The sequence below is a fragment of the Phoca vitulina genome, unplaced genomic scaffold (assembly GCF_004348235.1).
Source record: "Phoca vitulina isolate PV1807 unplaced genomic scaffold, GSC_HSeal_1.0 scaffold39, whole genome shotgun sequence".
Taxonomy (NCBI): domain Eukaryota; kingdom Metazoa; phylum Chordata; class Mammalia; order Carnivora; family Phocidae; genus Phoca; species Phoca vitulina.
The window spans coordinates 10,172,647-10,189,559 of NW_022589742.1; positions in this window are offsets into that span (position 1 = coordinate 10,172,647).

Below are 16,913 nucleotides of genomic sequence, written 5' to 3' on the forward strand. Positions count from 1 at the left end.
GTAAAAGATCAGGCAGCAAAGCTAGGTGGGACTGTATGATGGGCTCCTATATCATAGCAAAGCAGTGTTTGCCTTATAAACTAGTGGGTCTTAGCACTTGTAGGGCCACAAATTACTGAGGCTCTGATGGAAGGCTAGGGGCCCAGTCTCCAGAGAAACACATGGACACAGATGCACATGTGAACATGAAGGCAGAGATCTGTATGATGCATCTGCAAGTTAAGGAACGCCAAAGATGGCCAGCAAACCACCAGAAGCTAGGCAAGTGGCCTGGAACAGATTCTCCTTCACAGCCCCCCGAAGGAACAGCACTGCCCATACATGATCTCTGACCTCTAGTCTCCAGAACTGTGAAACAATAAACTTCTGCTGTTTAAGCCACCAGTTTGTGGTACTTCGTAACAGTAGGCTTAGCAACGTAACAGAAGCAGTGAACAAGGAAAACCTAGATTCTGTCCTCCTGGAGCTTATACTTTCGTGAGGAAGAGAGATAAACGGATACAAAAATGTATGCCACCCGCTATGAGAGCAAGAGCTCAGGGACTTATGGGAATACAAAAAGGGGGACTTAATTTAATATAGGTGGTCAGAGAAGACAACCTAGAAAAAATGTCCTAAAGGATGAGTAGAAGTAAGGCATGCCACTAGGGTGATGAGGTGAGAAGTGAGTTGTGAGAAGAGAGAATATCCATGTGCAAAGGTTCAGAGGTGAGAAAAAACATGAGGATGAATTCCAGGAACAGAAAGAAGGTCACTATGACTGCAGCCTAATGTGTAAAGGTGATAAAGGTCAGGGATGACGATATAGACTTAGGATCAGATCTTGGAGAGTCTTGTAGGCCAAGTTAAGGAGCTCAGACTATATTGTAAGAGCAATGGGGAATCACTGAAGGGTTTTAAGTAGGGGAATTGAGATCAGATCAACAGTTTAGGAAGATCACTCTGGCTGCATGGTAGAGAATGGATTTGAGAACACCAAGAGTGGCCACAGAGAGACCAGGTTAGGAGGCTTTTACAAGAGTCCAGTGAGCAATGCTGATGGCTTGGGCCACGGCCTTGTAGCAAGCGGGGTTGGAGTACACTGAATGGATTTGGGATAAAATTTTGAGTTACAGCCAATAGGACCTCCAGGTGGAGCTATCCTGCAGGTAGTTGGAAATACCTGTGGGGATCCCTTCTTTAATACATGACCAATTTCTCTTTCTACTGCATCAAGGCCATGAACATACAAACATACTCTAATCATTACTATCTTTAAAAAAGAAATTCCCTTTTGATTCTATATGCCCCTCCAGCTATTCCCTCTCAAAGCAAAATTTTTGCAAATAATTTTTGCAAAAAAAAGTCTATATTCTCTTTTTCATTTTCCATTCACTCTTTTAAAAAAAAAAAGAGCTTTATTAAAGATTTAATTCACATAACATACAATTCACCATTTTAAGGGTACATTTCAATGGTTTTTAGTATACTCATAGAGGTGGAGCATTTTCATCTTCAAAAAGATTTCTGTACCCTTTGCTATCGCCCTCTATACTCCTCCCATCCTACCAAGCCCTAAGCAGCCACTAATCTACTTTCTGTCTCTGTAGAATTAATTATTCTGGACATTTCACATAAATAGAATCATATAATATGTGGTATCTTGTGACCGGCTTCTTTCACTTAACATAATGTCTCAAGATTCATCCATGTTGTAGCATGGATCAATATTTCATGGCTGAATAATACTCTATTTTACAGATATGCCACATTTTGTTTATCCATTCATCAGTTGACCCATCCACTCTTCAATATTGTCCAATTGGGCTTTCATCTCCACCACTCCACTGCAAATACACTTGTCAAAGTCATTAATGACATCTACATTGCTTAATTCAGTAGTCACTTTGTTATTCTCATGTTATTCGAACTCTTAAGCATTCAACATGATTGAACATTCCTTCTTTTTTGAAATAATTACTTCTCCTGATTTCAGTGACACCATAATTTCCTACCCAAATTGCTTGCTTCCTTCAATTTTGTTGCTGGTTTTTCCCTTTAATCCCATCTATAAATGTTGGCGTGTTCTAGAATTTGACCTTGAACTCTTAGATCTACCTACACTTTCTAAATGATTTCATCCAATCTCATGGCTTTATATATTATCTGTGCATGTTCATGACTCCAAAGTTTTTATCTTCAGACCAGACCTCTTCTCGGAGCTCCACATTCATATATACTATCTCCTGCTTAACCACTTCTTTAGATGTATAATAGACATCTCAAATTTAACACGGCCAAAGAAGAACACTTGATTCCCTGTCTTCTACCCCATCCTCACAAACCTGATCCTTGTCACATCCTTCCCCATCTCAGTGAATAGCACCATAGTCCAATAGTCATTCAAGCAAAAACCCAAAAGTCATTCTTGATTCTTCACATTCTCTTCATCCCTTTCATCCAAACCCTCAAAAATGCCAGTGGGTTATATCTAAAAAGTATATCAAAATTTGACCACCTCTCATCATCTTCATCATTACCCACCCCCCTAGGTTAAGTATGGTTGAGAGAAACTGGCTATCCTTGCTTGGACCACTGTAATGGCATCCTCATTGGCCTCCCTGATTTTATTCTTGGCTCCATTCCAATTCATTCTCTACATCACAGCCAGAGTGATCATTCTAAACTGTAAGTCAGATCATGTCTTTCAAAATCTTTTTAAAGTCCTCCATGCCTTGCTACCCACCTAAATGAAATCCCTTAGAATTAAATCCAATGTCCTGGCGATGGTCTATAGGGTCTTCTAGGACTGACTCCTATTATTCTCTCTGATCTCATCTCTTATTACTTGCCCCCTTGCTCATGCTGCTGCAGCCACACTGATTTCTTTGTTGTTCCTCAAACCCACTTAGCACGTTCCCATCTCAGAGCCTTTGCACTTCTGTTTCCTTTGCCCTGGAGGCCATTCCCCCAGATGTTTGTATAGCTGCCTTCTCTTTGTGTCATCTCAGTTAAAATGTTACCTTCTTTAGAGATGGCATTCCTTGACTACCCTATCGAACATTGCACCCACTACTTTCTTTATGATGGAGAGCAAAATAATTTTTAAAAATGAGAGTATAGAAAAGTTATATAGTATTACTCTTCTTAGTCCATCAGAAAGAATATCCTTGAAAATTCTTAGTTGAAGTTAAAATGTATTTGTTTACAATAAATATATACAATGAACTACCATCATTTCATGAAGCTGCCAGAGGGAAAACTGTTTTAGAGGAAATAATGTAAGAAAATCTGTTAGTAAGGAAAAGGTATATGCAGACCAACTTTAAATAGAGCGCACAAAAAGATCACGATTATTGTGAGAAAATCCTCTGTGGTTAATATAATTTACTAAAATACTGGCAGCTATATCAGCAAAACAGTGGGTTCTGAGCTGTAGCTCTATGGTCTTGGAAAATTCTAGTTGAACAGAAACCCCTTGGACTTCACAGAAGCTTGGAACACTAAAATCAGTTTTCTTTGGGAGTTTCTAAATCTTGAGAGATGGCCTAAACCCAGAACAGATGCCTACAAGATGATGGCTTCTAAAGGCTCAGAAAACTAACTTTTCATTGGCACGTGAGCCCACACATGTAGACTGGGACCTACACGCTAAACTAAGCAGGGCAACTACATGATAAAATAGGAGATTTAAATAAAATCAAGAGTGTCCTAGGGGCGCCTGGGTGGCTCAGTCATTATGTGTCTGCCTTCGGCTCAGGTCATGATCCCAGGGTCCTGGGATCGAGCCCCACATCGGGCTCTCTGCTCGGCGGGGAGCCTGCTTCTCCCCCTCCCACTCCCCCTGCTTGTGTTCCCTCTCTCGCTGTGTCTCTCTCTGTCAAATAAATAAATAAAATCTTTAAAAAAATAAAAAATAAAAAAAAAAAATAAAATAAAATCAAGAGTGTCCTAACATAATAGTCAAAATGTACAGGATACAATAAAAAATGACCTAAAAATCACCTGTCATATACCAAATCCAAGAAAATGACAATCTGAGTGAAAAAAACAATTACAATCAACTGATACCAATACCGAGATGAATCACATGTTGGCGTTATCTGACAAGGACTTTAAAGCAGATGCCATAAAAATGCTTCAACAATCTATTGAAAATTCTCTTGAATTTACAAATTATCTTGAAACACATAAAAACATCCATATCATAAGAGTCCCAAGATGAGAAAACAGAGAGACTGGGACCAAAAAAAAAAAAAACATTCAAAGTAATAATAGATGAAAACTCCCCCGAATTGACAAAAGATATAAACCTATGGATTCAAGAAGCTGAGCAAACTTCAGTTAGGATAAACCCCTCACACCCCCAAATTCAAACCAGGACACAGCATCATGAAACTTCTGAAAAGTGAAGACAAAGAAAAAGTCTCGAAAGCAGCCAAAGAGAACCACAAAATTGTAGATAATCCTGTAGAGAACATCCCGTTTGAATTACAGTGGGTTTCTCATATGACAACATGGAGGCCAAAAGGAAGCAGCACAACAGTTTTCAAGTCCTGAAAGAAAAGACCTGTGAACCACAAACTGTGTATCCATTGAAACTATCCTTCATGAATGAAGGGGAAATCAAGACATCCTCAGATTATGGAGAACTAAGGGTATTTGCCACTAGCAAACTTTCGTGACAAAATAGCTGAAGGAAGATCTCTAAAGAGGAAAAAAATGATAACAGAAGAAGGCCGCAACCTTCAGAAAGGAAAAAAGAACATGGAATGGGTAAACATGGAAGTAAACATTATAGACTATCCTTCATCTCATGAGTGTATTTAATAATATTTTATGGCTGAAGCAAATGATATAACACTATCTGATTGGAGCTCAATGCAGGTAGAGAAAATATTTAAGACAATTATATCTGAAAAGTAGGGAGGGTAAAAGGACCTAAATGGAATTCAGGTTTCCATATTTCACTCAAAGTAGTAAAATGTTAACATTAGTAATCTGTGATAATATATGTATGTGTGTGGTAATGGTCAGAGCAACCACTAAGAAAACTATACAAAGCAAATTACTGAAAAGCATTATAAATAAATAAAATGGAACCCTAAAGATTTTCTTAAGATTCTTTTTTTGAGAGAGAGTGCACAAGCAGGGGGGAGGGGCAGAGGGAGAGGGAGAAGTAGGCTCCCCACTGAGCAAGGAGCCCAATGTGGGACTCAATTCCAGGACCCTGGGATCATGACCTGAGCCGAAGGCAGACGCCCAACCGACTGAGCCACCCAGGCGTCCCAGAGTACACATTCTTTTTCAAGTACTCATGGGACATTCACCAAGATAACTATGTCCTGGGTCATTAAAAAAAAAAAAACTCAACAAATTAAAAAAATTGAAATACAGAGTATGTTCTCTGACCAAATCAAACTAGAAAGCAGTAACAGAAAGATAAAAGAGAAATCCCCAAACACTTGGAAACTAAGCAACACACTCAATAATCCGTGAGTCAAAGAGGCAGTCTCAAAAGAAATTTGAAGATACACAGAACTAAATAAAAATGAAAATATATCAACTTGTATGAGATGCATCTGAAGCAGTGCAAAAAGGGAAATTTATAGCACTAAATGTTTATATTAGAAAAGGAAAAAAGTCTCAAATCAATAATCTAACCTTCTTAAGAACCTAGAAAAGAGAACAAGATAAATACAAAGAAAGCAGAAGGAAGAAAAAAATAGTGATAAGAACAGATATTAATGACATTGAAAACAGGGAATCAATAGAGAAAAATAATGAAACAAAGAGCTGGTTCTAAAAAAAAAAACTCAGTAAAATTGATAAACCACTAGCAAGTTTGAAAAGGTGAAAAGAGAGAAGATACAAATCACCAACATCAAGAATGAAATAAGGATATCACGGCAGAGGCTGCAGCCATTAGAAAAATAAAGGAATACCACAAACAACTTCATGGTTCTAAATTCTCATGCAAGAACTTGTACACAAATGTTGATAGCATCTTTATTTGTAATAACCCAAACTGAAAAGTACCCAAATGTCCTTCAATGGGTGACCGGTTAAACAAACTGGGGGGCATCCACCCTATGGAATACTACTCAGCAATATAAAGGAATGCACTCCTGATAAATGCAACAACTTGAGTGAGTCTCAAGGGAATCATGCCGAGGGAGAAAAAACCAATCTCAAAAGAGTCCCTACTGTGTAAGTCCATTTATATAACATTCTCAGAATGGCAAAACTATAAACTATAATGATGGAGAACAGACTGGTGGTTGCCAGGGATGGCGAGTGGGGGGGGGGATGGGTGTGGCTCTGGGGTAAAACAAGAGAGTTTGTGGTGATGGTAGAGTTGAGTATCTTGATTGTGGTGGTGGTTATACAAATCTTCACACATGACAAGATTGCGCAGAGCCACACACACACACACATACACACACACACGTGCGAGCACACACACTCGAGTGCATGTATATGTGTATAACGGGTAGAATTTGAATAAGTTCTGTGGATTTTACTAATGTCAATTTCTTGACTTTGATATTGTACCAGAGTTGTATCAGATGTCAACATTAGGGGAAGCTAGGGGAAGGCTGCTTCAGACTTCACTGTGCATTTCTTTGCAACCTCCTAGGAATTTATAATTATTTCAACATAAAATGGTACAAAAAACATCTGGAGACCAAGTGAGAGACTTCATATATGGATATGAAGTCCTTCATCAACTGAGGTCTGCATATATGTTCTTTATTAGTGCTATTGTTACTCACCTACCTTCCTGATCCAAACTTGGCCCCGTGTATAACAGCCCCAAATAGTATTGCCAAAGTGAGCGGCTTTGCCCAGTGTGGTCGACCCAAGGAAAACCAAGATTCTTTTTTTAACCTGGCTAAAACATGAGGTCCTCTATCAGGCTGCCTCCTCCTAGTCCTTCCTTGCTTTCAAGACAGGCAAGAAAACACATTTTTTAAAAGATTTCATTTATTTGTCAGAGAGAGAGAGCACAAGCAGAGGGAGCAGCAGGTAGAAGGAGAAACAAGGCTTCCTGCTGAGCAAGGAGCCCAATGCGGGACTCGATCCCAGGACCCTGAGATCGTGACCTGAGCCACCAACTGAGCCACCCAGGCGTCCCAAGAAAACACATTTTTATTAACACAGTAAGAAGCACTTGCCTAAGGGTCAACTTCATGTCTAGTCAGACCAAGAATTATCAAGAGTGCCAGCATCCCAAACTTTAGAGAGCATATATGTATATATAATTGTATATATAAGAGGTGTGATATTTGTCATTATTTTATAGGAATCCAGACATAATGACACTCTGCTCCTTTGCTTTGGAAATGAGCTGAGGATGAGTTCAAATATTTCCCACCCTACCTGGCCTGGGTTAGAACACAGTCACGGTCAAGGTAAACGTGTGTTCAAATCCCAGCTCTGACACTGAGGCTGTGAGAACGCAAGCCATTTGTGTTGACTTCTGTAAGCCTCGTTTCCTCATCTGTAAGGTGGGGTCATAATCATAACTACCCCAGATGGTTGTTTGCATGAGCCAATGAGAGTAAAAAAAAACGCTTAGCATGACACCTCCTGGCATCCTGTAAAAGCCCTATGCACAGTGGTGCTACTAGTCGTCGTGATTGTGGTTGTTATTGGTGGTATCATCATTATTATTTCACCACCTACCTCTAGTGGTAGCCAAGGCCTTAGAACCCATGGTTTGAGATTGCAGTCCTTATTGTAAATCTGAGTAAGGCTGGTCCTTTCTGTCTATACCCTCCCAACAACTTTTGAGAAAATCTTCAGGTTTCAAGTAAACCCTTACTTCTTTGGGGTCTACACTGTGGTTTTGACTGAGTTTCACTCTGATATTTGGGTTCAGCCAAAGGTAGAATTCAAAGTGAAATGTAAAGAGGAAAGGCTCTTTTATGCAAATGTAACTGAAAAAAGTTTCTGCAAAATGGAAAGTGCTGAGGTTTGCACAAACCTTGGGTCAGTTGGCTTTCCTAGGCTAGACAACTCTGTTGTCTACACCACAAGAGCCATATGCCTAGAAGAGAGAACTAGCTGGGGGAAGAGAAGAGGCCCTCTTCTCTACCCAACAGTTATCTTGGGGGGGGGTGACAGAGAGATGCTGGTAAGAATGGTACAAATAGGATCCTGTCCAGTGACTCAGTGTTTGCTGATGTATTCAGGCACCTTTAGGTGGTTGCTCTTACTCGTTCTTAGTCAGAGGCAAGTTTGATGAGGCCATCCTGGGTAGGCGTCAGTGCAAATGCCTCCTCTCCAACTTCTCAGATGGGAAGTAACTATGGAAACCCAGCAGCACTCTCAAAAGCACATGATACCCGCTATGTGAAGTATGAAACTCAAGTCAGCAGTGTTACTAACTTTACAGCACTGGGAAAATAAATCACTGTTGAAATAGACTGAGTGTGTCCCCCCACCCCCAAATTTATATGTTGAAACCACACTCCCAAAGATGATGGTCTTACGAAATGAAGCCTTTGAGAGATGATGAGGTCACGAGGTGGAGTCCTCATGGATGGGGTCAGTGCCCTTCTGAAAGGGACCCCAGAGAGCTCCCTTGCCCCTTCCACCATGCGAGGACCCGGCAACACAAGGCCATCTATAAACCAGGACAAGGGCTCTCACCAGACGCTGAATCTGCTGGTGCCTTGATTTTGGACTTCCCAGTCTCCAGAACCATGAGAAATACATTTCTGCTCTGCAGTGTAGGGTATTCTGTTAAAGCAACCTGAACAGACTAAGACAGTTGTCGGTGAAGCCAGAGAGTTAAAATTTTAAAATCCAATAATGTCCTGTTTAAACCGTCAGCACTCCCACAGCCTTTGAGTCCTATCATTGCCATGACTGAGACCAACAATTCACCAATGAAAATTCCTTTCTGGGCTGCCGGATGGGTACAGCGCTGTAGATGCACACATTTGAGATGCCATAGTAGACGGCATTTTGTCAGGAGTAGCCAAACAATAATGCCCTGGGTGAATGGAAGATCTGGGAACATAACTGAGCATTCTGATTGGAGGATCCTGCAAGTATAAAATAGATTTGGATAAATAAAATCTTAGATTTTATTTATTTATTTATTTTTTATTTATTTGTTTTTATTTATTTATTTATTTGTCAGAGAGAGAGAGAGCGAAAGAGAGAGAGAGTGAGCGCACGAGCAGGGGGAAAGGGCAGAGGGAGAGGGAGAAGCAGGCTCCCAGCAGAGCAGGGAGCCCGATGTGGGGCTCGATCCCAGGACCCCGGGATCATGACCTGAGCCGAAGGCAGACACTTAACCAACTGAGCCACCGAAGTGCCCCTCACCCCACTTTTAAAAGATTTTATTTAGGGACACCTGGGTGGCTCATTCGGAGACGCGTCTGCCTTCTGCTCAGGTCATGATCCCGGGGTCCTGGGTTGGAGTTGCGCATCCAGTTCCTTGATCAAGGGCGTGGGGGGCTGCTTCTGCCTCTGCCCAGGTGTCCCTAAATAAAATCTTTAAAAAGTGGGGTGGGGGCGCCTGGGTGGCTCAGTTGGTTAAGTGTCTACCTTCGGCTCAGGTCATGATCCCGGGGTCCTGGGATCGAGCCCCACATCGGGCTCCAGCCCACATCGGCCTCCCTGCTCTGGTGGGAGCCTGCTTCTCCCTCTCCCTCTGCCCCTCCCCTCTGCTCGTGCGCTCACTCTCCCTCTCTCTCCCTGTTAAATAAACAAATAAAATCTTACAAAAAATAAAATAAATAAAATAGATTTGGAAGATTGTTTTTCTACATTGTTTCTGAGTTTTAATTTTTTCAGTTTTCATGCTGATTTTGGACCAGATGTGCCACCTTTATCCCAGCTAAAAGCAAATTCCTAAGTGTTTTCAAATATCACTTTTTTTTTAATTGGAGTGCAGTCGCCATGCAATATTATGTTAGTTTTAGGTGTACATCATAATGATTCAACATGTATATACATTATGAAGTGATAAATGTCACTTCTTTAGGGGAGCTTTCTTTGACCCTTCCTCCAGTCCCACTAGGTTGGGATCCTATGGGATCTCACAGTCTCTGGTTCCTTTCCCTCAGAGGGCACATCGCGCTTACGGTTCCTTGATAAAGTGTGTAATTGTGAGTTTGGTGCTTGTTTTTTCTGCTAGACAGTACACTCTCTGAGGGCAGGGGCTGTGCCCATCTTAGTCACTGCTTATCAGGGCCTCCTAGCGCAGAACCTGCCGCACAGTGGATGCTCAGTAAAGATTTCTGAATTAATTCAATTCCCCAGCCCATCCTTTATCCGAACTAGCTTGATGGGTTTCTCTTCCCTGCAAACGAGAACCTTGAGTAGAACGCAAAGGAATAAATGAAAACTCAGTCTCTGCCAAAGCTGAGCCCAGGTTTCTTTCCAAGAGTTTATTTGCACAGGGATTAATCCTGTTGGTAACACGGAGGGCGAGCATTTCACATCCGGGTGCTTGGATAACTCCATCGGCCTCCTCTCAGCAGGGACTCAAATGTTACACCACTCTTTGCCTCGCCTCCATTCTAGTTTCATTTTTAGGTTGCTAATCTGACCTTTAGTTTTTTTGTTTTTTTTTTTTTTAAGGCCCCAAAATGCAGAGAGTAGGTATTTTCCCCAAGTGTTATTACCAAAGTGAGACAACACCATTTCTTAGATTCTCTGTAGGTAGGGACCCGTTCACAATTCAAAGGGCCTGATCCTGGTACGTATGCCAGAATGTACTCCATCCTTATCCCGGGGCCAGGTTTTCTTGGAGAAGTCAGGCCGTGGTGTTTATAGGAATGTATAGTATTGAGAAGAGAATGGTGTGGTTTATGCATTGTCCATGAAATCCAAGGGCTTAGCAAACACCAGACCTTTGAGTATAGGATTTACTAATCACTCCCCCAAACAAGGGATTTGGTCCTATTTAGGTCAGAATTCAACAAATGCCCCCAATTTCTCCCCCTCCCCCCACCACCACACCCATATTCAGGCAGAATTTGGAAGCCCTTAGTCAGGGCTCATATAAAGCAAAGCCCTACATCATGTGGGAGAATAATTATTACTCTTTTATGAAGAATATGTTGGGTAACATTTTAATATGTAAGAAGACATGATTTTTCTACCTGTTTCCAAGAGAGATGGCCACTCCTAATAATCTTTCGATCTCAGCTTAAGATATCATATCCTGGAGGTACATGGCTGGCTCAATTAGAAGAGCATGCAACTCTTTTTTTTTTTTTTTTTTTTTAAGATTTTATTTTTCAGTCATCTCCACACCCGACTTGGACCTCGAACTTACAACTCCGGGAGTAAGAGTCACATGCTCTGCCGCACGAGCCAGCCAGGCGCCCCAGACACGCAACTCCTGCCCCAGGGTTGTGAGGAGCCCCACGCTGGGTGTAGCGATTACAAAAAAAAAAAAAAAAAAAAAGTAAGCTTTACAAAATAGTTCAGCAAGAATTAAAGAAATCATTTTTAAAAAAAAGTATCACATCACCTCCTCCAGGAAGCCTTCCTTCCCCCACCCACTAACAGAGCACACACCCATCCCCCACCCCCCGCCCCGCGCAGTCCCCAGCAGGGTCCTTGACCCTGAATTTCCTTCCACCTATTTCTTCATTGGTCTCTCTCACCGCACAGAGAAGGCCCCAAGGGCAGGGAACACCTCTTAACACTTCCAACAGTTCTGCCCCGTCTGGCTTCTGGGCCTTCGCTCCTAATTATCCTTCTGGGGCTTGCTTCAGCACTGGTTTCTCTCTGAAGCCTTCTGTCACACTTCCTCACGCTCCCCCCCTCCTACGCTGAAATCCCATAGCTGTGGGGCCCATTGGATTTACCGTAATCACCCATGTGCTGGTCTGTCTCTGGCGCGGCGCAGGTGAATGTTTAATAACTGGTTTTCTGGAAGGAAAAAAAAATCCTCCGTTCTAATGATCGCTGATTTCCATGATATAAGTACTCCTGCCGTGGCCCATCTCAGGCTACCAGTGTGAGGTCCCTCAACACAAAGTCAGCAGCACAGAAATATGGGGTATCATATTATTATATTCTACACTGTATATATTATTTGCACCAGAGAGATCCAAGAGCCATAGATTACCTCAAGAGCACAAAGAATAATAAAAGGCAGGAAAAAAAGGGTTAGGAAGTGATAACTTTGAGTACTTGTTACCTTTGTTTTAATTCTATTTTATCTAATGGTAAGTTTATATAAGTTAATTTGTAATACCGGTGTGTTTCACAGTCGGTTTCCAATAGTCCTGAACACTTACGAACTCTCCTGAGCCAGTAGGAGCTGGGTGCAACCTGTCACCGTCTGCGTCCCCACCTAGACTGTGAATTTCGGGTGGACTTTGGCTGGGACCCGTCCAGCCCTCAGCACGGAGGACGCTCACTTAACGTTCACTGCAGCCAGCCCGGCGAATCCATCCTTTTGTCCTCCCTCTAAAGAAGTTAAGAGAGAGCTCAGTGTGCTGTTTCACAACAAAGGCCACTTGGCAAAGGCTCTAGAGGAAGCCAACCTGACCTCGGCTAAGAACAAGGTCGGAGCTGTTATATATAGCGCCTCATGACCGACTTCCTTCACGCTGAGCTAATATGTTACTCCCTGTTGGCAGACACCTTGAGGGGTGACCACCAGCTTGCTTCCTCAGGAAGCAAGCAAGGTACTACAGGTCTGGTCTTCCTGTGAAATTCGCACTGAATCCCATCCAGCAAAAGAGAATTTTTGCCTTTCTGGGCCTCAGACCCGGATCCAGTTACTTCAAGACCCATTAGAGTTCCCTGAATTCCAGCCCACTGGGAGAACTGAGACGTTTCCCTGAGGGTTTTTGTAATGGTTTTGACTACACCAGAGCCCCGGGCCGGCCACCAGCAGGAGAGGACTTCGGGAATGGTCACAGTGTGTCTGAGGCCAGGTCAGCCATTAGTGGTGCCCTATGGAAATGAACTTTGATTAATCATAGCAATAACTAACGAGCAGTGAGGGCTTCCTACCTTGGGGCCAAGCACCGTGAGAGGCCATCCTCACAGGCTAATTAATGGGGCCTCCCATGAAGTCCTCCACCAGTCACTCCCCTGGGGCTGTTGCCCATCCAGTAAGATCAGACGGTGGTTGGGACCAACAGGTTCTGCTTCGTTTTCTCAGTGACTCTTTTCCTTTTGGCCAAGATGGTGCCATGTGGCTTCCTCAATAAGTGTGTTCAAGTCATCCTGAAGCACTCCACTGAGAAGCATGGCAAGAAGAGGTCCCACGGGCTCAGCTTTGCCCCTCTCTGACATCCGTTCAGAGAGTTGAAATCCGTTGGCTTTTCAGGGCACTGGGTGACGCTACCCACGGTCCCCTCCAGATCTCAATAGGTTGACATTTCTCATCATTTGAATAAATCAAAGTGACAGGGGCGCACGAAGTTGCTGAGCTGGGGAGATGATCACAAAGAAGTGAAAAAGACATTTTCACGTTCTTGCTGATGAGCAAAATAAGTAAACTTTGCAAAGGAAGTGGGACGCTTTGTGAGAGGAGCCTTCTCAGGGACAGAGCGTCAGTGCTACCTCTGTCTTGGCCGGTAATAAACCGGTGGGAAAACGTTTCAAAGCCATCCATCGGGTGCACCCTAAAAACCCACTGCGTAGAATCCACACTCTCCCGGGAAAGGAGAGAGCCCTGATTTGGTAGAGTCCTGCCCTGGGAAGACAAACTCAGTGTCACATGGAAAACGGAATCCAGTTCCCCTCAAGTGAAGCTTCAACTTTGGTCTCCATGGCTGTTGATCTCTATCTTTTCCTACAAAAGGAAAAAGGAGTTTTTCTACCGTTGGTGGAAAGACGAACTTAGGTGCTCTTCTGTTTGTGTGCAGAAACAAGCTAACTGCTTTCAAGCTGCTTTGTTCCAAATGTGCTTCAAGGATTTGGCAAGTGAAAAGAAAAAGCCAGCAAGCAGGCAAGCAAACAACAACCCTAAATTGTCCGGCAATTTGGGTCAGAAGTTGAAAAACCCAATTGTGAGGCCTCATTCAGAAAGGAAGATCTTTTTCATGCTAATCAACTACTAATTATAAAATAGGTGATAGCAGGCGAGTGAGGAACTAAAAAGGAGGGGGTGGGGGCGGTGCTAGTTCATAATTTAGTCACCCTTGATTGGAAAGTGGGCGTTGTAAGGTTTTTGGCACCAAACCCCAGCGAGTCACTCTGCAGCGTGGGTTTCTCTCACTTTGGGCTTTCAGTTTGGACACAGGAAAGAACAAGCCAAAAATTAAAGCCAGAAGGGAGGATTTTAAAAGGCCAAGCTGCAAAGAAGAATGGGTTTTGGTCTCCTTTGCAAATAGAGGTGAAATAATGGGAATAAACTCTTAAAGGCCTGAAAGGAAAGAAACCCGTGGAGGTGGTCCCCTACTGGGTCCAAATAATGCCCTTGGTGTAGTCTCTACGATCCTGGGCATAAGAGGAAGTCCTAGGCCGGGGATCTAAAGCCACTCTAGGACCCAGTCAGAGTCATGACATTGGCAATGTCAACCGGCCGGGGTTTTCCGTGTGAGGCCGGGAGGGGTAAAGAGATGCAGATGAAGAGGTGGACAGGGGTCAGATGGTGTAAGAGATGCAGATGAAGAGGTGGACAGGGGTCAGATGGTGAAGAATCTGGATGCTAAGGAGCCAGAACTCTATCCTATGAGCAATAGGGAACCACGAAAGCAGCGTTCCTCCTATTTGGCTACGTATTGGAATCACCCGGAGAGCTTGATGCCTGGATTCCCAACCCCTGAGATTCCGAATTAACCAGCCTCGGGTGTAACTCGGGCATCAGGATATTAGAAATCTGTCCAGGTGGGGCGCCTGGGTGGCTCAGCTGGTTAAGCGTCTGCCTTCGGCTCAGGTTATGATCCCAGGGTCCTGGGATCCACCCTAGTTGGGCTCCCTACTGAGCAGGGAGCCTGCTTCTCCCTCTCCCTCTGCCTGCTTGCCCCCCTGCTTATGCTTTCTCTCTCTCTCTGTCAAGGAAATAAAATCTTAAAAAAAAAAAGAAAGAAATCTGTCCAGGTGACTCTGCGATGCAGCTAGGGTTGAGAGATGATGTAGGACAGACCAAAGCAATAGTAGGAGGACTGGAGCGGAAGATACAGTTTTGAGAGATGTTGAGTTTGTTCAACTGGCAAGACTTGGGTGATTGATTAGTTGCATGTGAACTCGGGGAGAGGGAAGAATCGAGATTGACTCCCAAAGAAACTTGACCCTTATACAAGGCTGGTGGGCATACCACAACACATTCACTTTGGAAAATGGTTTGGCAGTTTCTCAAAAACCTAAACATAGATTACCGTATGATCCAGAAATTCCACTTCTAGGTTTGCACCCAAGAGAACCGAAAATATATGTCCACACAAAAATTTGTAGATGGATGTTCACAGTGGCATTGTTCATAATGGCCAAAATTTGGAAACAACCCAAATGTCCCTCAACTGATGAATGGATAAATAAACTGTGGTATATACATACAATGGAATACTGTTGGTCCATAAAACAGAATGAAATTCTGATCCAAGCTACAACATGGCTGAACCTTGCAAACATTAGGCTAAGTGAGAGAAGCCAGTCACAAAAGACCGCACACTGTAAGATCCCATTTATATGAAAAACCCAGAATAGGCAAAATCCAAAGAGACAGAAAGCAGACTCATTGTTTTCAAGGGTGGGAGGAGCAGGGAATGGGGAGGGATCTTTTGGGGGTTGATGAAATGTTCTAAAACTAGATTGTGGGGCCAGTTGCACAACTGTGAATTTGCTAAAAAGTACTGAATTAAACACTGGAAAAGGGTGGTTATGCAAATTATATCTCAATTAAAAAAAAAAATGACTTCCAAGTTCTTAACCTTGACTGGCTAGGTTAAGGATGGCTTCACTAAATGATGCAGAGAAAACAGGTGGAGGAACCCATTTGGGAAGGGCTGGTACCTGTGGGACTTCTGGGTACCAATGTCCAGAAGACAGGTGGGTGATGAGTCTGGAGCTCCCAGGAGAGGTCTTGGCAGAAGACAGGGATTCTGGAGCAATCATCTGGGTCATCAGTGGTCATTGGTATTATGGGAAACGATGCACTTAGGAAGAGGGTGTAGTGTGTGAAAGCTGTAGGCCAATGAGAAATCCCTGGGGAACACTAACATTTAGGAGATGGTAGGGAAAGAAGAGTTCCTGAAGATGCCAAAGAGGAGCCTCAGAGAGATTTAAGGAAAAGAGCAAATGGGGAGCAGGGATTGTCATGGGATCCAGAACATTGAGATAGAGAGAAGATCCCATTTCAGTGCTGTTGTAGAATTAAGTCCTTGCCCACATTCCCAAGACCAACCCCTACTGACCTTGTTTTGTAGCTGTGGATAGGATGAATTTTGTCCACTGACAAATTCTCTATACTTTAAAAAATTCTCTTGAGAATTTTTTCAATGTTTTTCAATTCTTTTTTTCCCTTTTGCTACAAAATGCATTTCCTTCCAGCCAGATAAAATTCTCCAACTGCATATGTGTGTCCGTATTATAAGGACCTTCTTTGATACATGGGCTGCTAATCAGAGCCAATTCTAATTATTAAAATGTATACCATGCATTTTTTGTCTCTTAAAATATCATTGAAACAGACTGCTAATGCGTAAGCCCTAAGCCTGGTCATTGATATGAATGGCATGCAATTCTTCACCAGTGAGTCCGGAGCAGTATGGACAGGTCACCCATCCCCTGTTGAGATTGTTTTTAACAAGAATATTTTACAATTCTCTCTTACGTCCTGATCCCTCTGGCAGTTTCCGCCTGTCCCTGCCCCTGCCCCCAGAACGGCAGAGGTCACCTCTCTAGGGCAGAATTAGTTCTTCCAGCTTCCTTAGCTCTGTTCTTCCTGCAGGGACTCTTGGAGACAAGAGGAAAAGGTATCATCCCCCGAAGACTGAAAA